Below are 27577 nucleotides of genomic sequence, written 5' to 3'. Positions count from 1 at the left end.
CCGACGTCCTGTCCTTCCAAAATTTGTTTCAGCCTTATGTCTATTTCCATCGGAATGAGCTCCAGTTTCCCCCCTTCCTCCACCTTCACCACGACCCCCCCTCCTCCCATAAAAAAGGGGGGAATCAAGGAAATTGACGGTTTTGTATGTAATGACTTGTTATCATACCAAAACTGTTCTTAGCAGAGCCACCCCCCGTAAACACGGTAGAGCACGTGCTTTGGTATTTTTGAATTTTAAATTCATTCATAAAAATTCAATAACGAGAAACAATGAGAGAACAAACTCAAAAGTGGAACATAAAAAAATGAAGCGACCCCCGCTCCCCCTCCCCGTGCCTGAAGCATCAGTTGTCGTATCTCAGGTGACCATATTTTTTAAGTAAAGACAATTTTTAAATTCGGGAAAATATCGGCTTAAACGCTTAATTAAAAGGGGCCTATGTTTTTATTTATTTAAAAGAGAAAAAAGTGTGACTGTTTTAAACTGCTAAGCAAAGAAAACTAAATTTTAAATCAAGGACAGCATATGAAATGATTAACTCACGCGGCAAACTCAGATTATATCATGAGTTCTTTGCCTCACCTAATACGTTTTGTATTTAATAAAATGTTTATTATTATTATTATTATTATTATTATTTCGTTTTCAATGAGCTGACGAGGGGCATAGACACGTTTTATAGCGTCTTTATTTATGAACTCGCATTACAAGTAGCGGCTTACTCATATAATTAACTGAACGCATAATTAATAAAAATAATTACACTATGTGTTAGATATTTCTCGTTTCTCTAACTCTACCATCGTCAGAAATTTTCTTTATTATTGCGTTATATGCTATGTATAAATAATTTTAAATTCAGAAATGTAACTAAGTGGACATTTTTTTTATTTTCCCCTGTAGTGTAATACCTACATTAAATTATTTTTTATTAACTAACTGTGAATAGACATTCAAGGTCATTTTAAGGCTGGGTCTACGCACTGTGAGCACTTTAAATTAGGTTGGCAGTCTGGCACTGACCCCGTTAATATCCTGAGCCGCGCTTCACGAGCTACCTGAGGATATTATGGCGTTATGAACATACAGTGTAGTTGAGTGCACTTTATGGTGAGAAACGCGAAACTTACACATGACGTTACATCAGTTCAGTAGCAAGACTGATTATTTTAAAATGTCATATTATTTACTAAGGGTACGTTCACAAAAAACGTTCCTGTTATTCTCCACAGTTAAACAAAAACTATGAGTTTAGTGCCCTCATCTTAAGGACACGCACATATTTATGTCCAGAGGGGATTCCTTGAATCCCATTGTATGCAACATTTCATCTCATTCCAGGTTTGCTGTAAGAAGCTTAAAAAGTGCAGATGTGGATGTGATTTGTTTTGAATGAGGTGTATTTCACAGTGTGATGTTAAACAGTTAAATTTGTTTGTTTTTATACATTTTTGAGTTTATTTCTTGGACACAGTATGTCAAACCTTGCAGTTAATAAACACTGAATGGAAAATCGATTAGTTGTAAATGGAAACAAACGCGCGATAAGCATAAAACTTTGAAGTCGAATTTAAATTTTGTTGTGCAGTTTACTTTGACATTACAGGGCAGACATGAAGCAAAGATTTCCTCGATTTGTAAGGCTAGTTCCTTTACATAATAAATAACTTATAATAAACAACGCACAACACGTTTTACTTTTGTGTGTGGTTAGCTTGTACTAATGGAAGGTCAGAATCGTTTTGAAAATCTTTTGCCTGAAAATGAAGAGTCCAGAATACGTTCCCTCGAATTCATATAAACCTTTTTGTTTATCTGTGGGGTTTTAGGAATATGCGTCTATGTATTTAACTTATCCCTCTACTGTCCTTGCTTTTTGAAAGTTTCTAAAAAATACGCCTCTGATGCTTATAAATACATGCCAAAATTCGACATATTATATACTTCAGCTAATTTTATGTCTTTCTGTCAACTAATGTGCATAAAGACTTTCAACAACTGTAGAGATAAACGAGTAAAACCACAATTCAGACGATACAATTACACAGAAAAGCCCCCGTGTAACTGCTCTGACCTCAAAAATAAGATTCACAGCCCCTTAATCGGATTTAATTTTAATGTTCTTTTTTAAGATTGTACGTTTTACGCAAATACCTGCAATAAATCACACATCGTGTATGACAAGTAGCCTTTAAGTTGTTGTTATTCTTTGCAGATGCCTCTATGCAAGGATACTTACTGAAAATCGATGTGCATTCAACATGTTTGAGCTTTAGCAACGAATTACAAAGGTGACAAAAGACAGAGGAAAGGGTCACATCACTGCCACAATAAATGACATTTTTTTGATCCACCTGTACATTTTGGTAATCTTTGGTGTATTTTTAAAGCAAATTAAATAGTTTATGTGTGCTATTATGAATACAGTAAAACTTAATAATGTTATTTTTTTTCCTTAATAATTATACAGCGTTTTGCTTACTATACTTATGGTTTTGCTTTCTTGTCTGTTACATATTGCCTTTTCTCTATCTGTCTGTCTGTTATATAGTGCCTTTTATCTATCTATCTATCTATCTATCTATCTATCTATCTATCTATCTATCTATCTATCTATCTATCTATCTATCTATCTATCTATCTATCTATCTATCTATCTATCTATCTATCTATCTATCTATCTATCTATGTCTGTTATATAATGCCTTTTATATATGGTTCTTTACTGAGTGTTGTGGTCCTCCTAGAGCAATTGCTTAACAAAAAACAATTTCATTCTGGGATGTGTTATTTGCATATGAAGCTGGTTCTTTGAGCTTTGAATAACTTCCTAATATGCAGAAAAATGAAACCTTTATATAGGCTACCAGGACACTAACAGGTTAAGAAAACCTGGACTTAGCCTGTGTTATTGTATGCAGCAAAAGTCCTTTTAAAATCACAACAATCTGTTACCACCTGTACATGGTACTGTATTTAACTTGTTAGGGATCTACGGATTTTTGGGACTCAAAAATGATTCCACTATGGTATCCCTCACTCTGGCACCTTTATTTTGAGGAATCTATCTATCTATCTATCTATCTATCTATCTATCTATCTATCTATCTATCTATCTATCTATCTATCTATCTATCTATCTATCTATCTATCTATCTATCTATCTATCTATCTATCGAGCCAAAACTTTAGTAAAAAGAGCATTGTATTTTCAATTAGGGAGACTGGTTCAACCATGACGCTTCTTTTTTAAATAAATGGTGAGACAATTTTAAAACCATCGCTCAATCTAAATTTGGGAGTTCGTTTTTTTTTTTTTCCAGACCTGGGAGACAGGATAGAGGGGCACTTCCCTTGTTCAAGATGGGAGCCCCTTACACTGTGCCACAAACTTTGATGCACTGATTTCTTAGTTTTTGGTCTTTTTGATATTTACATTTTTTAATATCCTGTTCATCACGAACCTCCAATTCAGAATCAAAGAATGTGCAGTTAGGGTCACTTGTAGCGCTAAAACAAACAAGCCCGCGTTACTTTATGTCTTTAAACGGCGCTCTTAGTAAAGAGAAGGAGACTGGCGTGGCTTTTGCTTTTCTCGTGGGTCGCCAGGCTTGACATTTTACTTTCAGATCACACCTTGTGACAAAGCGTTAAAATGCTTGCAACGAAGCGTTAAAAGTAGCAACTTTTTTAATGGGGCATGTACAAATCTTTACTGCCCGAGGGTTACAATCGAACTGCATGTCACCCACTCGTCTTAAATGATGTATGGACTACATAGACTCGCGCAACAGAATAATACAGCAACTGTCAAAAGAGGTTTACAAGGCGGTGGTATTGCGATATTGTGGTTAACTATGTACTTCATTTGTCTTTTGTAAAAACTAAAAACAGTGTAATAAAAACGACAAAGTTATCTTGATGCTGAACGTACTTTTCCGTTCCTTTATTATCATAAATTATAAATAGGGATTACACCGGCATTATATATGTTACAGAACATGACCATCTCAGTCTTGCGTAATTCATTTCGGGGTCGCCAGAGGTAATACTGGTAACATTGGGCTCCAGTCCTATAAGGGGGGGCAGACCATCTCAGTGTGCCTGCACGTCTTCGGGGATGAGAGAGGAAAAGCCCGGCAAACACGGGGAGAACGTGCAAAGTCTACACGAGCTACATGACGCTGGATTCGTGTGTCGCAGCGCCTACCGCAGTGTCACCGCAGACCTGCTTTTATAGCTTTTTTTTTCCCCCTTTAAAATGCTACATAAGGAAGAGTGACTAAGGGAGTTTGAAACAAGTCTGATATGTAAGTTACTGGGCACTGCCTGTGCTAGAGTGGTATTTCTATTTGCACACTCAAAAAAAGTAAAGCAAACAGTGATAAACATGCTTTTGTGCATAGGAGGATTAAAGGTTCCGGCAGTTATGAAATCACTTAAAATAAATCTGCGTTCTGCATTTGAAGTGAGTTGGTAACCTCACCTTCTACAAAGGCTTTGAGCTAACAAAGCTGATCCACCTTCATATCGTTGACATTCAGGCTGCACTATTTGCCACATACATTCGAGGCAATGACAATATTTGCTCACTCGAGTGCACTGAGGCCAGGGCAGGCGGACTAAAGAATTGGAGGAAAAACCCGACTGGACCTGTAGAATTCGGCCAAGCGGGCATTGTGATTGGTTAGAACAAATACGCCACTGAGCCTCCAAAATTGAAAAGGACATTTGAACTGCTTTTTCAAAACTGAATTTAACGAGTCGTCCCTGATTCAGCCAAAGCCGTTAGGCGCTGCCGCTACGTCACGTACAACGCCGATGAAGAGCTCTTGGGACAAGCGGAAGGGCTGCGGAGGCAGAGGGGCTTTCAAGAGCCAGTAATTTACGCGCCCTTACCGGTTTCCTATAGGGGTCAGCTTTCATTTGAAATGAAGTTATCGACGATCGTTATCGAGCACATCTTTTAGTGTTTGAATCATAGCATCACACGCCTAAAGCTTCTTAACGGAATCTTCTTAGAAATGTATTCTATCTGTAACAGAAAATGTTGATAATATGGCATTTTCTCATTTTTATGTCCTCAATCCATCACACAGATTCCAAAGAAGGAACATAAGCATGGTTCATTTTATTATGTATTGATTATATTTTCAGAAGTGACGTATACCTCCTCTAATAAGCACTCATCTTTATCTGAGATTTCCAAAACGATTCAAGTTTACTAGCAGTCACTAAAACACGTCCTAAAATCAAAGCCCCTCTCTTAACATCCTTGCCTGCGTTACACTGCACATCGCTTACGGTTGATAGTTCAGTTTCTACACGGCGACCCTGCGAGTCACTTCACCTGCAGGGGCTCACTTTGTAAATAAATATGTGAGCAGAAGCAGCTGCACAAGAGCCGTCTAATTGGAAAGTGATCACTCTTAATGGGAGCGTTCGTTAAATACTTTTTATTTTTTTAAACATGTACTTTAAATTGGTAACATTTTTATAACATAAATTAAATCAAATCATCGTTTTTAGAACGGGTTATTACTATTATTGTTGTTCACTTATACAGAAAAATGTGGAATCGACGCTTAAGGATTTGTTAACAACTACTTTACAATGCCTATCCATCATATTATTATTATTGTTATTGTTGCTGTGTCCGTACCCTGTAGCTCAAAACGGAATGCCCCATATATATATATATATATATATATATATATATATATATATATATATATATATATATATATATATATATATATATATATATATATATATATATTGCTTTGGTGTGAGTTTGTAGGTTTAAATCCTGCTACTGACACTGTGTGACCTTGAGCAAGTCACTTCACCTGCACGTCTGTGCTCCAGCTAGAAGCCAGCAAAAGAAACGTCACCAACTGTATCTCAAATGTTGTAAGTCGCCATGAAAGGCAGCAGCCAAATAATAAGCAATAACATATATGCTTTACAAATAACTATTTTGTCCCCAGATCTTACCAGTGAAAGGCGCTATATTATATTATATTTAATTTTTCATTTATTTAGCTTTCAGTCGTTATCCAAAGTGACTCACAATCACAATTTCGTGTTCTATATTTCATCAAATGGGCTCTTTAAAATCTCATTCCTAATCTTATGTTGTAAATATCAAAACCCTTGGGCAAAATGTATTAAAATCTTCGTTTGACTCTTTGACTTTTTATTTTTCCTTTTCTGTTAAATGGCAGCTGGTTAAGAGCAATTGAAATTGTAACGAACAAGCAGCAAAACATTGAAAGAAAAGAAAGACAGAAAATGAATAAAGTGATCTACATACTACAGTCTATAATTACAATACGGGTCTTGCTCAAAACTGTAAGAAAGTCGCTTATTTATTGGTAATTGTGGAGGCCGAGAACAGGATCAAGCCATGTAATTAAACAGCAGGTTCAATTAACTGCAGTGATTAGTGAATTGATTTTTATTTAAGAAATTAAACATGAACGCACAAGCATTGCGACACTCCAGGAAGTGATTGGAAGTCTCAGTTCTACGCCGTTAATTACAATTTTCGTGTATTTTTTTGGTTCGCTTTCCCCGCAGCTCATTCACCCACTCGGGTGCAGGTCAGTTTTTCTACACTGGGAGCACCGGCAGGTGCGGTGACTCGCTCAGGGTCCCACTAGAAACTGAGCCCACAGCCGTGTGACTTCCAGTTCAGCACCTTACTTAGCCAACTAGGTCACCGACATGAATTTTAATTTTAAAGCAGATTTCTATATTTCACATCTCGTATGTGGTTTGTCCTATAAGACCAACATCTGTGATCGGCCAATAGCTTTTAGTGGTAAACATCAGCTTGCGTGAGGAAGGCTTCAAATAGTGCAGTTTATTTGGGAAAATGATCAATTAATAGTTTTTATGGAGAGTAAATCCGCAATTCTACATATAAGATAAAATCTCAGGATGCTGCATCGCCATTAATTCGCTAACCTCTGTCACGGAAATGCGAATTGGAAATGGATGCCTGCGGACGTGAATGAACAAGAATGCATTTTCTTAGCTTTAAGAGACAAAGATATTTTAAATAAAGAAATCCTCATCATTTAAACAGAACGTGAAACCGTTTAATTTTGCAAAGTACCAGGTGCGCATTTTTTATTATTTAAACAAACATAATAAAAATTCAACAGTATATTGGGTACGATAAACTTATAAAACAGACATGAAACAAGAAACTTCCACATAAGCATAGTTTATTGCAATAATAATAATAATACATTTTATTTCTATAGCGCCTTTCCCATGCTCTATGAAAACTTAAAGGTCCCTTTAATAATGAAACCTTTTTCCCAATTCGAAGAAATCGTTTATAAGAATTCTTTTTAAAATGAAATCTATTTTGTTTATTTAATTTACTTATTTCCCGGACTAAAAGGAGAGTTTAATGTCCGATATTGGCTGTAGCCGCATTTCAGGCTCTTTGTAAATCCAAGCGTGGAGCTTGCGGGCGCCGCGTGCGTTCGTCAAAGGTATTGCACAACTACCTGTGGATTATAAAGTTTTCTTAAGAAACTGAATTCCTGAAAACGACTTTTCTCATGTTTTTGAAAAAAAATACAAGCACATGAAGCTCTTCGCTTGGAAATGAGTTATTATAATTCCTTCTAATTATCATATTTTATTTATTTTGTTCATAACCGGATTCGGATTGTGTCCGCTGTAAACGATGAGGTATAATGATGACTTGCATTTCTTAGGTTCAAAAACAACTCTTGTGAAACTTATGTAAGTGAGTGGGAGATGATCGCCATCTCGATTTAGAAACAGGACCTCACTTCAATGAGATGTCCGCCAAAGAGGGCGGTGACGGCCCATTTCTTTATTAAAGCTCAAACATTCAACGTCTTATTCTAATGGAAACGAGGTGGGCTTCTTAGAGGTGCCCGCTCAACGAGCTTTAACGAGGGACCCCAGGAGTGAGCTTTTCAATTGCAGATGAGGGATGCCTTCAGCCTTCAGTCCTTTCTTTTTAAACTTTCAAAGAGTCACGATTAGTATGGGTGCTGTGCATGCAGACCGTAGGTTTCACTTTCGAGTTAATTTGTTAAACGAATAATGATTTGAATAAAATACAGTTAGCGCGCACCGTACATGTAACACGTTATTTAAAAGAATCGTTGTAAAATAAATAAGGGAGACCGTAAGAAATAAATAAATCATTTGCCGTCCAATCTGCCGTGTTCAACGAAAACTTTTGAAGGAAGTGGTGGTGTTGTTAACAAACTACCGCATATCCCACAAAACTTGATTACATCTTCAAAAGTGCGCTTAGTGTTTATACATGGCGGCAGTTACAGGTGATGCCACGTTGGTCAAACCAAGCCGTCCTGTGAGGTCTTTCTCCCTCATGATAAAATCCCAAATTATCTCCTTGCCGCCTCCAACAATATTACTATAGAGTTTATAACATTTAATGATGCTATCTAAAATTCCAGCCTCTGCGCTCCCTGTTTTATGAAATCATGAGAAGCAAATCAAGAAGCAGATTGGCAGCGCACACTCGCAGCTCGATCGGTTTGCGGGGTTTCGAAGGAAAACGAGGCGGTCACGGAGAATAAGTGAAAACTCCGCACTGCCAGCGACCGAGCGCGGAGTCAAATCTATAGCGCCTGGCAAAAACACAGCATCCCAACTACAGGCTCGTGTATGTAGAACGCAATGAGGAAAATAAGTTAATTTAGTAGTTACTAGTATTTAATAAGTTAACTATGGGAACACGAGGCCCACTCTCCACACTGTAACGCGACCAGGAAACAGAAAACTAGAAATGTAGTACATGTGATTCAATCAACAATGGGTGGTCTGTTATTATTACCACATTTTCAAGGTCACTTAGATAGATAGATAGATAGATAGATAGAATCTATCTATCTATCTATCTATCTATCTATCTATCTATCTATCTATCTATCTATCTATCTATCTATCTATCTATCTTATAGTGCCTTTCCTATCTATCTATCTATCTATCTATCTATCTATCTATCTATCTATCTATCTATCTATCTATCTATCTATCTATCTATAAAGCATTTCTAATGTGGTTTCTTCTCTCGTCTGTCAGCTTGTAACATAACCGTCATGAACGGAAGCAGATAAACCACATTTTCTGAAACATTTCTAATCCAGAACCATCACATAGTGAATGGGAAGAGGGAATTTTTATTAGCGGCCAGAACTCATTTCCTAGCCTCAGCCACAGCCCTTCTCGGCCTAAAGTGGTCCCTACTCAGAGTTACCAACGCCCCTTGACAGGTCGTTAAAGATCTGCAGACGTGTTTATACGAGTGACTTTTCAACGTCTACGAACTACTCAATGTGAGATTACATTCAACAAAAACTGAGTATATGATTAAGGCTTTATGTAGCGTAATCGTCTGAATGGACACTGTACTTTATTAATTCAGACGTAACATAAGCAAACCTTTCATTAATTATAACGGTTCACAGTTGGCTCTAGTGTGTGAGTGTGTCAGTGTATAGCGCGCAGACCACGTGGTGTTCCTGCCTTGCCCGGTGAATTCTAGCTGCCCCGCGACTCTGCCTGATAAGCAGGTTGGAAGATGGATAGCTGAGCGGTTCACACATTCTTTTAGTCAAATGTAAATGAATCGACCAGTGATTTTTTTGTCCTAAAGAAAACGTCATCTTAAAGAAAAGTTAATTGAAACGCCGTGAATTAAAATACCAATACAACCATTAATATTACTATTTCAGTCATGCTCGCTGTCTCTATGGGTATTTTTGCGTCCACCTGATGCTTTTGTAGGGTTTTCCCCAATAAACCTCTATTTTTACGCTCACATCCCAAAGACATGAAGGTTAGGTTAACAAGCAACTAGAAACTACATTGTATGGGTTGTTGCCTGAGAAAATTATTCTTGCCGCAGTTTCTGAGTTCGCTACTCTATTCCTATTAATTCTAAGGTAACGTTTTTGCCTCGTAATAAGGAGACCGGCGTTCGTATCCCCGATCCCCTCCGCGTGGTGTTTGCATGTTCTCCCCGTGTGCGTGTTGGTTACATCAGCGTAATCCAGTTTTCACCCACCGATCAAAGCTATTTAGTTTGGGTGGACTGGCGTTGCTAAATCGACCCTGATATGTGTGTGTCTGTGTTCACCCAGTGATGGGAAGGCTTCCTGTCCAGGAATTGTTCCTGCCTTGTGGCAGATGATTACTGGGATAGGCTCCAGCTACCCCGCGATCCTGCACTGGATTAGTGAGTCAAGAGAATGGATGGATGAATGGATTAAGATGGATGGAAGGATTGGTAATATTGGGATGTATACGGGAACGGAGGAAACCTGGAAGCAACAGGTACATGACGGGAGAAAGCTTTGAAGCAAAGGCGCACGGCACGAAAAAGAATAAGTAGTTATTCAACATACTACAATATTATTACTATTAAAATGTATTACTCTTATGATTTTAATATCAGTGGCAGCATCTGTACGGAGCTGGAGACGAATGTTTTAGCTTCTGGCGAGTGACAGGAACATTAAGTATATGCCATAGGGATGCTAGCGATCAGAACAATTACAAAACATAGCGCTAGTACTACTACTGTTAATAATAATAATAATAATAGTAATAATAATAATAATAACAAACCATTTTGGAGAAACGCATCAATTCCTTCACCTATTTTATTTTTTTTCTGTTATTATTATTATTATTATTATTGTTATGTCTTACTGTTGGTTTACAGTAACTGGGCAATAAAGCGCCATGTTTCTTTTAATCGTTTTAAAAACAAAATCCCTTAACTTTCCTTTGGGATTTTACCGTTAATGTGTGTGCACACGTGAAGTTAAGGAGACGCGCAATTAGCTTGTCAACGTCGCATGTGAATTGCAATGTTTAGCATGAACCGCGTCTGTAATTAAAAGTTTTACTTTAAAGTAACTTAGCAGCCGGTGAGGTTCCTTCAAGCTGTCAGACTTCAAAGTAAAAAGGGAAGGAGCGGCGATCCTGTCATTACGAAGCCGCTGTCAGCGGGTCCGTCGTCGAGGAAGGCAAATGAATGGGGTCAGCAGCGCTCTATACGCCGCCGCGTGCTCACCTTTAATGTCGTTTTTCTCTAACGTGTGAGAGTAGGTGTGTCTGCCCATCCATCTACCCTTCATTCATGCCCAGAACTCGGATTGGTTCACCTCTATTGGGTCAAATTCATATACTTTCGATTGCTATACTATTAAACGTTCGTATCCCTGTCGTGTATCTGCGTCACCATTTATCTGAATGCTCAGATTTCATGAAATGCCAACTGTGACTAACTCTGTTATTTAAATTTGGTTTTAAATTTTGTGTGCTTAAGTGCTGAGACAACGGGTACGCATTTTCAGGATACCTCAATGGACAGTTATGTGCGCAAACCTCTAGAAGTATATGGAAAGAATTTTTCCATATATAATGTTGAAGAGTTCGTTTAACACACTGGCGATTTGCTGTGTGTGTTTTGAAATGAAATGTAACAACTATGTATACTTTACAATGTGAAAGGCGCTATAAAAGATAGATAATACTTATTCGTACCAAGATGGAATTTTAGTTTTTTACAGTCGTTTAATAAATAAAAATATAACTTTTATAACAAACAACAGCAATTCTTCTCAAATAACACACAAGAATTACTAAAACGAAAAGAAAATTTCCAATTTGGCTAAAGATAAAAAGAACTTTCATGAACATGCCACCAAAAAACACTATACATCTGGAAAATATTTACTGATGTTCTTGTCGATTGTTTTTTAATTTAAAGTTATTATTATTTTAATTATTTGTATTTATTCTGCAAAAAAATATAGTAGTATATGTTCTGACAGGTTTGAATAAACTTCTATCTCTGCATCCTTAGGGGCTGACAGGGTTGTAGCTGAAGTTTTATCCAGATGTCTATTTAATTTGTTAATTATATTTTATTTGGGTGACATTGTCATCTTAAATACCTCTGGGATACATGGGTTTATTCCTTTCTTGTGTCCAGTGCTGCTACAGTAGGCTTCGGCTCCCTGTCAACTTGCACTGGATATTTGAATTAGGAAATGGATGGATGGATTTTAAATACAAAAAATGCAAAATCCAACAGGAAGTCCTCATAAAGAAAGAAATACAACCTCTTCTCATCGCCCTGTACTCAACACTGTGAAAGTTGTCATTTTAACCTTTCACCTCCTTGGTGCACATAACGTTCCTCTGTTTAGCTGAATTGCCTGCCTGCTGTCCTCTCATACTATGTGTTGTAAACATTTGTATTCAGGTTATTACTTCTAAGTAATAAGGTCTCTGTAATTTAATTACTTTTACATTGTTATTACACATAGTCCCAAATTATGGTTAATGAAGTGAAGGCAAAGACACACATGCATAGCAGGGTGAGGGCTTTCACTTTTCTGCCACCCCTCCCATATGTATTTGGTGATATTTGTTATTAATTTAGCTTAAATCGTCAGCTTTCCTATTTGATCGAATTGTTTAAAAGGGGGCTACCCTTTTGAGAAGAAACACAGCAATTGAAACAAACAAACAAAAAATGAGCAAGCACAAATTCCTATATCAGTTTGGTAATGTGACCTAATGACCAGGGTAGCGGACTGTGAGATAGCAGGAGGTTGGTCTTAATGCCTACTTTTGAATCACTGTGAGACCTCACATTAGTCACCTAAAACAGTAAACCTCTCATTACAAGAAACATAAAAACATACGCAACATTTTTGGGTGGCACAGTGGCGCAGTAGTTAAAGCTGCTGCATTACAAACCTTGTCACCTTGATTCAGCTCCTGGGCTGGACACTGTCATTGTGGTGGTTGGCAGGCCTCCCCTGTTTCATATGATTTTCTGCTGGGTACTTCTGTTCCCTCCTGAATCCTGGAGATTTAACTTAAAATTGGCTTGGGGTGAAGATGTAGGATTGAGTGTGAGGTGTTATGGGCTGGCATCCCATTCAAGGTTAATAAGCAGCACCACCACCTTGCACTCCATGATGTATGTAATGAGTTCTTACTGTCTGTGACCCTGTATTAAAAAATGAGGGATCAGAAAACGGAATCTGGAGGCTGGTATTCCGTATAGAAAGGTGCTATATTGGGATGTTGTTTTTAGAAACTTAGGAATACATATAGCACTTTGTTTATCTACATGTGACACACTGACCTGTCACTGACTGTGTCTTTATTTTCAAATGTGACTTATTACACAATGTGTTGTTGTGGTGCAGTGGTTAGCCTCACTCTTCCATAGCACCACTTAACATAACATGACACTTTCGGGGTTAGGTTTAGATTTAGGGTTCTAGAAGCATCAAGTGCAAGCCTGAAAACAACCCTGGACAGGACACATAGCTGACTAACAGACATACACACACACACACACTTACACACTTGGAGTCTTGGGTTAAAATCCCAGCCTGGCTACCACCTGTTTGGAGTTTGCAGGTTCTCCTTGTGTCTGCGTGGGCTTTCCAGTAAGAAGTGATGTTTTGTAAGTGTGTGCAGGTCAGGGAGCATATGAGTATCCAAACTGGATTCCCATGACAGGTAACATTTCGCCCATACCTCTGAACTGGATGGAGTTAATATCGAGTGCTGTGAAGTGTTAGTGAAGTGTTGAATGACTAGTTTAGCTGTACCTCTCCCGCTGTCTCTGTAACACTTTCCATTCCTCAGATGTTTCAATTCAGTTTACTTCATGCTTATATAGCTCCATTCAGTAGGATGGCTGCTGTAGAAGGCCAAATATGATATGTGCATTGATTATCACTGACATGAAAATCTCTCAGTTCATCCATCTTCTGCTCCTGCTCTTTCCAGGTTCGACCATTCTAATCATGTTAGTCTAAACAAGTCGGCCTAACAACCTGTGGAAAGGCTTTATCTTTGATCGTGACGATCATGGTAGTGATTCTCATTAAGAAGAATGCTCCTGAAATTAATCAGGAGCATGCTGACCGTTTAAAGAGGGCTTGTTACAATAGGGAGAAATGAAAAAGGATAAATCATGTCTTGAAGCAAAATGTGTACAGTCTACTAAAGAACTATTTCAAAAATGGAAAATTAAAGGTAATGGTGATGCATGGCCAGGTGAGGTAGTGGTTCACCTCATGCCTTATGGACTTGGTCAGGTCACCGTCTCTGTACACTTGTCACATTCTTCCCTTGGCTGTGAGTCTTTATACTTCACATTTCAAAGACATATGTGTGTGTGCTGGATCAACTGGCATATGTGAGTGTGCCCGCTGATAGATTGATATTCTAGCCAGGGTTGGTTCCAGGTTTGTACCCAGTGCTTGCAGGGTAGGATTAGCCGCTATGCAACTAAAACAGGGCAACCATTAAAGAATAATAATGTCCCCCATTGACATGTGTTAGCTATAGTAATGAAGTATGTCATTGTTCAATGTTGAACATAATAACAATATTTCAATAATCCAAAAGTGAATAAAACTTCACTCTTGCTAACATAAAGACAATAAGAAGTAGAAGGATATTGTGAAAACTTTGAAGGGTGTAATATGCCATTACATAATAGTATAATTTAAGGTTTCACAGGCAGAGGCTATCCTGGCAGCATCGGGACACAAGGCAAGAACCAAGCCTGGACAGGATGCCAATTCAAAATCATAGTGCTGATCAAGAATGCCAGTTCATGGGATGTAAAAGAAAAAAAAAAAGAAACTGGCATGCAAGGGGGAAAACGACAGACAGAGTGACAGGCACACAACTTGAATTCCTGATGTTGGATTGGTGTAGTAGCCACTAATTTTAATTTTAACGTAAGAAATATGTCTCCATTCACTCATCCTTACATCTTTCTTCACCATCTGCTTATGCAATTTAGGATCAGAGCCATGTTCACATGAGGCGAAGTCTTGAGAACACAATTGATTAGCCATACCATGGCGTTTGTTTGCCTTTTAAAAGGAAAATATTATAAAATGGATGAAAAAAATGTAGTAGTCAGATAGTAAGATGTGAAAGCTGTAAAAGAGCCGAATGTATTTTTATGAATGCAAGTTCAGACAGCACGTGCCCCCTTTGCTTACAGTGTCACTTTCTGACCTGTTCTGTTAACACTTTTATAACAAGCTTGTCCAAAACCACCTGCATAGCAGAAGTGTAAAACAGTTGTTTCTGTCTTCCTTTATTTGCGATGCGGACATATTCTGTGACTCAGGACCACACAGAATAAGCTACAACTTTTTTTCAAAGCTATATTGTAATTCTTTCCGTGTTTCTACAATTAGAGACTTGATAAATGAACTGATTAACTCGGGTAAGACTTCAGGTTACAGACACACCATTTTATATAGTGCCTTTCCAAAAAGGATACTCTTCTAAGGGTAGAATAAAAGCCAATCCCAGATGCTTTACAAGTGTGCTGAACAAGTCTTCACATTTGTACAACTGGAGTAAGCCCAGGCTGAGCAGCTTAGTCGAGGTGCTTAAGCCAGAAACCTTGTGATTTATAAAGTGCAACACCACGGTTGCTGGGCTGATGTAATGGCTATCCTTTATTAGGTGTACAGCAGCTTTCCCAAGTGACCCCTAACTGGAGGTGCTTTACAGGTATGAGCACTTGGAGATGAAATGACACACTCAGGATGGCACAGGGTGTCCATGATGGTGGCTGATAGCCGACCCTTAGCTTTCTAGTTCAGGTCACACTGCCTCACCCTCAGAACACACCTGCAGGAAGTGACCACCGCAGGCACAAGAGAAACACAAACAAACAATTTCCTGTAATATGATAATCACCACCCGACAGTCAGTAGTGAAGAAAGCAGGTTCAAAAGAGACATGAATCTCTATAACATTAAAAGGAAGATGAAGGAAAATTAGGTGTAATCCATTTATAAGATTAAGTCAACAGCTACTGCAATAACAGCAAGGACAATAAAGCCAAAAGGTTTGTTTATAACAATGAAAACATAAAGAAATTAGACACGATTGCTATATTATTATTATTATTAGGTCCTGATATATGTTTCCTACATAAATCATGTGAAGTTCTGTTTAATTTCTGTTTATTATTATTATTATTATTATTATTAATAATCTATAATCCAGTATCAATTCAATATCTGACTCATTTTTTCCATTTTGGGGATGTGGGGCCAGCATTGCCCATAAAGTCTGGAAAGAGCCCTGGACATATTGCACTTCCCCTTAATTTCCATTTGTGTCCTCGAGTATTTGTTTCACCATTAAGTAGAAAGAATTCGGCTGGATCTACTTTATCAACGCCTTTGAAAATTTTGATATCCCGGATTAGGTCTCCATGCAGTCTCCTCTGCTCGAAAACGAACAAATTTGAGGCTCTGAGTCGGTCACAGTAAGACACGTCCTTAAATCCTGAGTTGCTCTGCTCTGTACAGCTTTAAGTCCTGCTCTGTCTTTCTTGTAGTGTAGAGACCAGAACTGCACACAGCAGTCCAGATTTGGTCTCACTAGTGTGTTACAGAGTCTAATAAAAAGGGCCAGTTTAGCATTACTGATGAGTGGGTGACACGTGGGGTTGTTATAACTGTCTATGCATGAATCCATTGTCCAAGGTTTGGACCCTATATCTAGATGTTATAGGTGTGGAGATGTGTGGATTAGGTTAATTTACAGGTCTATATTCGCCTTGATTGGGGTTGAGTATGTATTAATGGGCCTGGTGTTGGATGGGCTACCAGGATGGGCTTTGGTTCTCTGTGATGATAAAGTGGGTATGAGAATGTCATGTTTGGATATGTTACTTAGCCTAACCTGCACAATTTTGGGGCTGTAGAAGGAAACCCACAGTGATACAGGAAAAACACATAAGCTGCACACAGACAACAAGCATGATTCAACCTTGTATCCATGAGGCAATAGAATTCTTACTCTTATTTTTAACAATAGTAATAATGATGGCATCACTGTAATGCGATGTTGAGCACCGATGAATAAAAACTGTAGAGCTCCATGTCTAACCCAGCTACTCTCTGGGTGTAGTTTGCTGGTGTTTTGTTTTCCACCCATATTTTTATTTCTGGAACAAACTACTGTGACATGTAGTTGAAGCAGAAACCTTGTCAACTTTTAAGAAATATCTGAATGCGATTTTGGGACAGAATAGCAATTAGCTAAACAAATGAGCTCGATAGACTGAATGGTCTTTTCTTGTTTGTCAAATTTCATAAGTTGTTAATTGGTGAATGAGTTGGCTCATTGGGTATGAACTGTATGTGAGTGTGCACTGTTGTGAACTGGCATCCCTTCGAGTGATCTCTCTTTACCTTGTGCTGGTGTTTCTAGAATGAACTTCAGGGCGATACTGAACTGAAAAAAAAACAGATTCAGAAAATAAATGGATGGATACCACTACTAATAATACAACCCATAATAATTACACAAACAACAAAGACATTCTAAATTAATTGGCAACATGTCCCTAATAATTAATAATAATAATAATAATAATTGTGTTGCTAGTAGCAATAAAAACAGCAAGAAGCTTACTGTACTTAAGAGAGAAGTATTATTATCTGTATTTTATTAAACCTCTAGTCTTTATCTTTGGTCAGAGAAAAGCTGTTGAATGCCCCATCTGAATGATTGTTCTTGTAATAAGGACTCGCAGTGGGCTTTTAGAAGACTGACATCAAATTATTTACTTTGTGAAAAGGGAAATCCAGACATCCTTGATGGAGGCTGTACAACAGGACTTTTACTAAGCCAACCTGTTTGCTGGCCACCTTTAGTAATGAATCAATCTGAACGAGCCCACAGCTTGAATACTAACGTGCTCTCCTCAGCTTAGTTTGTTCTTTAAAGTGCCCTGCCCATTGGGTATGGTCACTTATATACTTCCCTATTTAGTAGACAGAGTCACAATTTGGGTTACAAAATCACATAAAAGGCAACCATGATGACAGGAGCACGAGCAGGCCTGCTTTGTATGTCCATCAGCTGAAGTTTGTTTAATTTATGGTGTGATATTCACCATTTCTGGTTTGTATTGCTCATTCGTTACTACTCTGTGGGAGACATCCATCCACTTTCCAACCCGCTGAATCCGAACATATGGTCACGGGGGTCTGCTGGAGCCAATCCCAGCCAACACAGGGCACAAGGCAGGAACCAATCCCGGGCAGGGTGCCAACCCACCGCAGGACACACACAAACACACCAAGCACACACTAGGGCCAATTTAGAATCGCCAATCCACCTAACCTGCATGTCTTGGGACTGTGGGAGGAAACCGGAGCGCCCGGAGGAAACCCACGCAGACACAGGGAGAACATGCAAACTCCACGCAAGGAGGACCCGGGAAGTGAACCCAGGTCCCCAGGTGTCCCAACTGCGAGGCAGCAGCACTACCCACTGTGCCACTGTGCCGCCCCTGTGGGAGACATAATGTCAGTATGTCATGTACACATGATGATAAACTTGAAATGGGACTTTATAAAATCTACTTAATAGATATGGTCACTTACACTGTGTAGAAGACATGGTCAATTAGTGTATGTAGCAACCTACTAAGCAAACACAAGCACTTATATACCACCCTACTCAGTAGGTGTTGTCATTTATGAAGCACCCTATTAAGTAGACACAGGTACTTGTTTACCACCCTATTTAGTAGGTTTGGTCATTTATAAACCACCCTATTAAGTAGACACAGGTACTTATATAGCACCCACTTAGTAAGTGTGGACATTTATAAAGCACCCTATTAAGCAGACACAATTACTTGTATAGCACACTATTTAGTAGTTGTGGTCATTCATATTGCACCCCATTAAGTAGACACATACTTATATAGCACCCTACTGAGAGGGTGTGGTCATTTATATAGCACCCTACTAAGCAAACACAAGCTCTTATATAGCACCCTACTCAGTGGGTATGGTCATTTATAAAGCACCCTATTAAGTGGGCACAGGTACTTGTATAGCACCCTATTAGTAGTTGTAGTCATTTATATTGCACCCGAATAAGTAGATACAGATACTTATATAGTACCCTACTTCGTAGGTGCGGTCATTTATAAAGCACCCAGCTCAGGCGGTGGAGTTATTCATATAGCACCCTACTAAGCAGACATGGTAAATTATATCACACCATACTCAGACTGAGGGTTTACTGAAAAAGCAGGGTCACTTGTACAGGGTCCTAATCATTAGGCAGGGTCAGTTTTTTGGGGAGCCCTTACTACACTCTACTAAACAGGCAGTCAGAGAACTTTAAAAAGAGCGCACCCACTACAACAATAACAAAGTAATTATAAGAAAACGGGGCCTTGATGGTGTTGAATATTTTAAGGAGAAATCTCAGCCTTTGTCAGAATGAACCCTTACAGCTGCTCTTCCCATTCTTCGTGTTTTTTAAACTCATATATTTAAATTCTCTTTTTGCTGGCCGTGAACTCCAACTTCAAGAAATTACAGGCCTCATACTTAGTTAAGTCGTGCCAACAACAAGCAATTAAAAGAATAATTTGAGTGATACACTGATGATGCACTCAGAAGGAGGAGTGACTTAAAGGCAACCTGCCAGAAGCTTATACCTTAAGGTGAGATTCAGGTGAGGATCAGATGCCATCTCCAGATTAATGACAGCAATGACATTTCGTTTGATCTTAAACACAAGGTTTAGCAGCCTTAAAGCGTTTTACCGTATGCACGTTTGAGGCAATGAAATGTGTGTTTATTTGTGTCACCAGCGGCAGCATGAGTGTCACCACCCAGGTGAAATGAATGCAGTGGGAGATGAAGCGATGGTGCAATATGAGAACCTAAAAAAAGATTTACATGGTCATTGTTTCAAGTACCCCTTCAGCTAACTGGTTTCAGAAATTATTTGAAGTGACACAATGGTTAGTGTTTTTGTTTTTTGCACTCATGTTTTCCTCTTACAACCCAAATATACGCAGATTAGTTATATCTCTAACTTGACCTTGTATGTGGGGGTTGAGGGCTTCCCAGCAAGGAGTGAAGGAGGCATGTTCTTCTCTTGTCCCCATGGCTTTCTCTCCAGCCACTTGGTTGTCTTCCTAGTTCTCAAAACTGGATAAGTGGCCTGGCATGAGTATCTTGGCATTTGCTCTGAGCTGGTACTCATCTGCTTTGCTATCATGAGCCCGTAATAAAGAAGATAGTTTCTGAAACTGAGAAGATGTTTTTAAATGACTTAAATATTTTAATGTAGCTATATTTAAATAGATTCTAATTAGGATTATTTAAATGGACTTTGTAAATATCTCTGTGGTACCACGAAGCACTGGTACTGTTTGTGTAAATACTGACATACAGAAGACAAAAGATTCCATTAAGAGCAAAGGAGTAATTTATTTTTCCAGATTGGGGCGACCCATGTGGATCTTTGGCATATTGTTTTATATTCAAGAGTCAAGAGGGCGCTGAGTGGTGCCTATGGTACATCCATGCAGGCGTTTCTCCTTGAAGGAGTTAGTGGCACATGAAGGTTGTGGAGTGAACGCTTTCTAACATTCTACAACATCTCACATGCACACACTCCAATGGAGGTGTCATGTAGGCATTCTAGAAAGAAGGATTGCATCTGTGACAGGCCAGGCATTGTCCTTCTGAAAAATGGCATCAGGGAGGCTTGCCAAGGAAGGTCATTTGAGTGACAGGACCTCCGCAGCGATCGGATTGTGGCGACTGACTATATTTCACCCTACACAAAGACACCCACTTTTGCAACAGCAATATTTTCCAGATGGCACTTGTGTCTTCTTTGTCTCCATGTGCGGATCCAGATGGCATGAAAACCAAGCCGACAGTGGAACACACCAACAAAGATGTCACATCTCCAGTGCATAGAAGTCAGGGCTGCTTGAGTCTAATACTAGTCCAGACATTTTGTGCCTGATATTGTAATGGCTGCTGGGAATGGACCCTTTCTTCTGAGTTGTCATCCCAAGGTCAGTGTTATTATCTGCCAGTTCAAGAAAATGAAGATGTAGGCACTCAAATGGCCTGTTGCATAATCCATATAATGTGCTGTTCTTCTGTACCTCCCAGGTTTTTTTCCACCTGACATTAGAGTATTCCTTCAACCATCTTTAACGGTAAAAGGCTCAGCACATCAGGCTGACCACCCACACTTTAAAAGACCGATTAAAAGAGCTCAGTTGTTGAATTGCAATGTAAGGACATTGCAGGTGTGCTGAAGTGGCATCAAGTTTTCCTCGTTATGCCCTCTAGAGGCAGTTGAGGGTACAAAAGTCTCACTAGTGGCTGGTTTTCATATATACTGGACAATGGCCTCCGGATGAAATTATTTCTTTGTTAAAAAATGTAATACAAATTTTAAATCTGTGGATCAGTTCTTTTTGAAAGTTGTGTCACAGTAATGGTTGACGTCACTAGAAATTAATTCAAAGGAGCCAATATCCATTTCATAGTAGCTTTTGCAGAGGAGGGTCTGTCTCAGAACATCAAGCACTGCACGTCTCGAACCACCCTTACTTAAAAGAAGAGGACGACATGCATCAAGACTCTTTGCAGTTTTGGCTCCTCAGTGGTGGAACGAACTTCCTCTTGCTGTACGAACAGCGGAGACCCTCACTGTCTTCAAACGTCGCCTGAAGACACACTTCTTTCAACAGCACTTGGACTAAAGTCCCCATACTTTTTTTTCTACCCTTTTTTTTCAAAAAAAAAAAAAAAAATTTGTACTAACTTACTATTTTCTTCTAGCAGGGTTTTGTATACAACTTGGTCAGCGGTAACTTGTTTAATGACAGTAGATTTAATCCTAGCCTTAAAGACTGAAGAACAGTCGTAGACTACTAAGCACTGTTGTAAGTCGCTCTGGATAAGAGCGTCTGCTAAATGATGTAAATGTAAATGTAAATGTCTGTAGTGGATAGATAGATAGATAGATAGATAGATAGATAGATAGATAGATAGATAGATAGATAGATAGATAGATAGATAGATAGATAGATAGATAGATAGATAGATAGATAGATAGATAGATAGATAGATAGATAGATAGATAGATAGATAGATAGATAGATAGATACTTTATTCATCCTCTCAGGCAAGTCTGATGGGAATGTTTTACCCTGTAAGGGTAAGAGGGCAAAAGTGGGGGTAAGAGGGGTTGGACAGGAGTTGTGAAAGGCGATGTAGTATTATGTATTTCTGTATTTTTTCATGCATAACTGCATTTGTATTTTTTTTGAAAAGTATGTGACTTGGATTGTAAGTCACAAAGGCACTAGATGAGTAACATGGCTGGCTCATTCACAGGTTTCTGTGTCTTTGCTGACACTATCCAGTGAAATAAAAAATGGTAGTGCTGTAAATTACTATAATGATACCTTATCTATAGCACCTTACAATATATAATTGTTAAACCTGTTTAACCCTGTTCCGGGTTGTGGAAGGCAGGAATCAGCACTGCATTAGACTGGAACCTTTGGCAGGGTGCACTGTAAACACCCATATTTGCAAAGAGCCAACTCAGAGTCACCATTTAACATGATAAGCACATCTTAGGGGCTGTGGGAGGAAATCCACACGGACATGGGGAGAACATGAAGACTCAACATGGACAACAAACAGGCACAGGATTCAAACCCAGAATGCAGAATCTGCTTGTCACCTTGTGTGAAAACTCAGAATGTTTCTTAGCACCTAGAATTGCTAGGCATTCTGTTGGCCTAATTATTTACAAATATAACATTCTGTTAAAACTATTTGGTGCTGTCTGATATTGTAGACCACTACATATTTTTTCATAGAGAATTTGAGCAGATTATTTTTGTTGTTTAGAGTTACCAACAGAGAAGAGTATGACAGAAAAATGACAAAGTCTGATGCTTCTTTCATTTGTGTGACATTCTCAGTGTTCAGACATGTAATCTTCTGACATGTACAAGATATTGCTTCTCCAATGAGTTCATTAAATAGGCAATAAGAGTCACCAGTTTAGCACAATGGTTAGTGCTGCTGCCTCACAAATCTCACATGCGAAATTCAAATTTCACACTGTGATGTTGTCCATGCGTAGTGTTCCTCCTGTGTTTGCGTCAATCCTCCATTTATTTGTATAACACATTTTCATACAAAATATGCAGCTGAAAGTGCTTTATAGAGCGGCGTGGTAGCACTGCTGCCTCACAGTAAGGAGACCCGGGTTCGCTTCCCGGGTCCTCCCTGCTTGGAGTTTGCAAGTTCTCCCCGTGTCTGCCTGGGTTTCCTCCCACAGTCCAAAGACATGCAGGTTAGGTGCATTGGCGATCCTAAATTGTCCCTAGTGTGTGCTTGCTGTGTGTGTGTCCTGCGGTGGGTTGGCGCCCTGCCTGGGATTGGTTCCTGCCTTGCGCCCTGTGTTGGCTGGGATTGGCTCCAGCAGACCCCCATGACCCTGTGTTCGGATTCAGTGGGTTGGAAAATGGATGGCTGGAAGTGCTTTATAAAATATTAAAGAAAAAAAGAATTAAGTAAAAAGAAAAATAATACTGTATATTGGAAATTAATAAGTGGGAGAATAAATAAATAAATGGATACCATTTATAGTAAATTAGAAGTGATCAATATGTTCTTATGTAATACCAATAAAACCAGTAGCAGAAAAAGTAAAGTCCTTAAACATGGATTAAATTGCTAAATTAATTCTTAAGTCTCTAATGGTTATAGTGATAAGTCTGTTTCTGAGGTCAGATCACCAGCGAGAAAAGAAAAGTACAAACTCCAACTGGTGAGATGCTGGGGGAAAAAACTTGTAGGGGTTCGTTGTAAGGCAAACACTCCAAGTCCTCTAGTTTTTCTGCTCACAACTCAGAGATTATATAGGTTTTGTTAATTAACAACTCTAAAGTGGTCCTTAGATGCGCTTGCACCCCGTCCAGGTCTGGTTCCTGCCCCAGTGATTCCAGCCCTGAATAATATGAATCAAATGTGAGAGTGTGGTGTTATTTTGGAATAATTTGAATAGCAAACAGATTTGATTTAGCTGTGTCTCTAACTTTCTTTTTCATTTTTACTCTTTTTTTTTTCTCCCCAATATAAATTGGGGCAACATGAGCCATTGCTGTCAAAGGGATGTTGTCAGTGCAAAGGTTCCTGCTGCCTATCATGCAACAATCAAAAGAAATTCATGGCATCCCATGAAAAAATGTTTTTGATATCTATGGTGGGGATGGATGGTATAAACCCATTAATTGGACTCTGAGACGCCATTGGACCACAGTCAGAGTCATGCTCTTCTAATGAAGAACACTTCTCCCAATTACTGAGTCCAAAGGGGGCAGTTACTTTTTCATCTGCCGAAATACATAGCATTATCTGATTCTAAAAAAAGTCACATTTCTGTGTTATTTGTTCACTCAGGGTGTCTTTAATCTAATTGTAGGCTTTGAGTAAAGATTTAATGATATTCAATGTAGAAAATGTACAGTAATGCAGAAAACAGAATGCAATACTCTTTAACAGGTTAGCACATTGTGATAATAATGGCTTTGGGTCAAACTTTGGCACAGATGAGTACTCCACAGATTAGTGTGAAGTGGGCAACAACCACAAAAGAAAACAAAAAACGTGGGGGCAGATCTTATAGACCGTGATGTTGTGTTTCCTGTGAAATATGAGTTAGTGTAGTCCAATAGATCCCCTAGCGTTTAGTGAATGTTTGCAGAAGTCAGGTTGGGAGTGGACCTGCTTGTAAAGGAAAAACAAATCCTTATACTGTCGGTGTGTTACATATCTAACAATTTATCTGTCTGTTAACTCATTATATATGGCCTTTACATTTAACTGTCTATCTATTATATGCTACAGTATATTTTACATCTGTGTGTTTCTCTGTCCACCCCTCAGTCTGTCTTAGATAGATAGATAGATAGATAGATAGATAGATAGATAGATAGATAGATAGATAGATACAGACAGACAGACCCTTATCTATGTACACGCTTCTAAACCAGTTTTTATGACCAAACTGACTTTCTTCCTAAAATTATTGTTCTTAAATAACTCCTCTGCCCTCATTCTTGAGTGAGTTAGTTCAATATTAATTCATGGCCAATAAAACTAATAATAATAATAATTCATTATATTTATATAGTGCTTTTCTAACTGTCTCAAAATGCTTTACATAGACAGTACGGGTGTCACTTCAATCTCTACCATTTGTTATATCCACTTGGACGATGGGACGGCAGCCATTCTTGTGCTGGTACATTCACCACACATTAGTTATTAGGGGGTGTAGGGATAAGAGAGAGAGTTAGCCAGTTAAAGACAAGTAATGATTAGGGGGCCAGAATGGACAAGGCTGTGGTGAGCGATTTAGCCAGGACATCGGGAAATACCCTAATATTTTCGAAAGATGCTCTGGGATCTTTTATAACCACAGAGTTAAGACATTAGTTTAAGGTCTTTTCTTAAGACTGGCACCATCACTGTACTGGGGTATTGTTATCTCAGAGTAAGTGTCCCCTGCTGACCCCACCAACACATCTTCCAGGAGCAACCCAATCTGGCCAGGTCCAAACATGCTTAGCTTCAGGTGGATTACCTGTTCCAAAGGGCAACTGGGATGGCTTCTGGTAAAAGATAAACGTACATTTGGTTTATGGCAGGGAGCAGCAGAACTGTTTAGTGGTGATCTGATGGATGGATGGTTCTTTGAGCTCTTTATAAACTATTTCAATTTTTGGTGTCCATAAAATGTGGTAGTCCACCATTCTGTAGAGTCCTGGAAGGACTGAGCAGATCTAATGAAAGGTGCTCCAACTAAATGGAGCGAGAGGAAAGGCAGGTTACTTATAAGCATAACGTTTTTCAGACTGAAGGGTAGAGTAAGCACAACTGTAGGGCTAATCTGTCATTAAAAACTGCAGCTCACCTTCAATGACAAAGGCGGACTGGGGTTTTTTGAGACTTCTGCTGTCTTTGTTTGCCTTTGCCCCTTTATGTAATTCCCTTATGGTTCCATTCTTGTGAGGTATCCTGCTTATAATAGTCAATATGCGGCTCATGAGCAAGGTAACAGTTAACTTTGCGCCTTCTTTCCTTTGCTGGAGTAGTTATGCAAACTCCAACGTGCAGCCTTGTCCAGTGTGAAAAAAGTAGGCCTTTAGAATTTACTGCCATGGCAACCCAAGAGCTCAAAAAGCCTCAATAGAAGAGCCATTGAGGCCTAGGCCTAGGGGCGGCGGAGTGAGGATGTGCGTGGCTGGCTGAGCACGGGCCCGCTGTCAAAGGCACTGCGCTCCCATTGGAGGACGCCATTGAAAGCGACTGAAGATGCCCGCCAAGTGCCGCCATGCTTTCATAATACTGAATAAATGTTGTGTTCCGCTTAACAACAAAAACATCTGTTTTTATTAAGGAGCCTTTTTTAACTTCTGGTGCACTAAATAACAAGAAAATTGTTCTAACATGGTTTTTTGTCTAATAATGCAACAGATTTTGCTGGTGGGGGGGGGCTCTTCAGAGTTTGGGTAATCAGACATTTTTTTCTTTGCCTTTTTATTACTAAAAATCCCGGCAGGTGTCCTCGGCTTTGCTCATTCTGTATACACATTTTTATGTCTATTTCTAAAATCCTGTCAGCTTCCAAAAGAATTCATTTGGATGATTTCAAAAGACATGCATGTTAGATTAATTAGCGGTTCTAAATTGACCCCATGTGGGTGTGTGCATGAGTCGCTCTTGTCCAATTCCTGTTTCTGTTCAGGGTTTGTTCCTGCCTTGTACCCAGGGCTGCTAGAATATGCCCTAGCCCCCAACAACCTTAAACTGGGTTAAGCTGGTTTGCGAATGTTATGTTATGCCACCTTTTCATATTCTCGAAACTAATGCAGTGTGAGTAAGTTTGGATGTGTGTGTGGGCCCTGCCATGGATTAGCACCAAATCCAGGGATGGGTCCTTCATTTCACCCAGTGCTGCCAGGGTGGGCTTTGCCAGCCCAACAACCCTGACTTTGCTTAATCTAGTTTGAGAATCTTGTACCGTATATTCTCAAGGAGTCAAGAAAAAACGGAGAACTGGTTGGGGGAGAAAGGGGGGAAAAAAGAGACTGGCTGTAGAAATTCTGGAAAAGCATTAATCTACGGGGTTCCCAAACTACTCTGGTGGCCTAGCCTCCAGGCATAGAAAATAAAAAGAAAAGGCAGAATGGAAAGACTACAGAACTTTTTTTTTTTATCAAGCTACTGATTAAAATCATCTTCATGGATGAGTTATGCTCAACAAAGCAGCATTCTCAAATTGGAAGCATTTGGTGGTAGCTGGTAGTAGGAGTCAAGTTACTCTGCCCTCGGTTAAGAAGAGACTGGACGAGACCCTTCCTATTTTGCTACAGTGAGTCTGAGACATTGCTTGGATGACAATCCCAAAAATTTATTGGACTTTACTTGATCAGACTACTAAGGATGACCCATTTATTATAGTAGCTGACAGCAGTGCTTCAAAACAGCGTGGTGGAGTTGCTGGGAATTGTGCAAAAAATGATCAGCTCATTTCTAAAGAGTTTTCCATTTATGTATAACCTGAGCTCTATAATTTATATTCCAATCCCCT

The 27577-nt window shown here is 39.0% G+C and overlaps 1 protein-coding gene across 1 annotated transcript in view; it reads left to right on the top strand.

The window, feature by feature from the left end:
- sox19b (SRY-box transcription factor 19b) overlaps positions 1 to 27577 on the top strand; it is a 36340-nt gene that overhangs the window by 1464 nt on the left and 7299 nt on the right. The window lies entirely within an intron of this gene.

This window comes from Erpetoichthys calabaricus, chromosome 3, assembly GCF_900747795.2.
Source record: "Erpetoichthys calabaricus chromosome 3, fErpCal1.3, whole genome shotgun sequence".
Lineage (NCBI taxonomy): Eukaryota > Metazoa > Chordata > Cladistia > Polypteriformes > Polypteridae > Erpetoichthys > Erpetoichthys calabaricus.
The sequence above is the reverse complement of the archived record's forward strand: the minus strand, read 5'-3'. Positions and strand labels throughout refer to the sequence as shown.